This window comes from Nematolebias whitei, chromosome 1 (assembly GCF_014905685.2).
Source record: "Nematolebias whitei isolate Nwh7 chromosome 1, NemWhi1, whole genome shotgun sequence".
Taxonomy (NCBI): domain Eukaryota; kingdom Metazoa; phylum Chordata; class Actinopteri; order Cyprinodontiformes; family Rivulidae; genus Nematolebias; species Nematolebias whitei.
In genome coordinates this window covers 82,261,561-82,262,175 of record NC_056498.1, presented here as the reverse complement: position 1 = coordinate 82,262,175, position 615 = coordinate 82,261,561, and positions in this window count along the sequence as shown.

The window sequence follows — 615 nt, the reverse complement described above, 5'->3', positions numbered from 1 at the left end:
GGTTGACACACAACAGACACATGGTTGACACACAACAGACACATGGTCGAACAGACACTTGGTAGAACAGACACATGGTAGAACAGACAGACACATGGTAGAACAGACACATGGTAGAACAGACACATGGTTGAACAGACACATGGTTGACACACAACAGACACATGGTAGAACAGACACTTGGTAGAACAGACACATGGTAGAACAGACACATGGTAGAACAGACACATGGTTGACACACAACAGACACATGGTTGACACACAACAGCTGCAGAGCAGCAGACACGCAAAAGTTTTTTGTCCTAAACTAAAGGTTTGATAGCCTGAAGAGGATCAATAAATCCTGCATCAGTGAGGACAACCCACCTCACACACACACACACACACACACTGTAATGACTTTTAGTAGCTGAGTGCCTTCTCAATGACCACTTGTATAGTTCCTGTTTTTACAGTATTTTTTATTTTTCTCTTAACAACCTGCAGAGGTCACCCCTCCATGCTTTTAATTTATAAATTAAGTTGTTAAATGTGATTATTTTACATAATCCAGTGATAATAATGTATTCCTAATCTGGATGTTTTCACTGTAAGGCAGGTATGTAAAGCAGAACC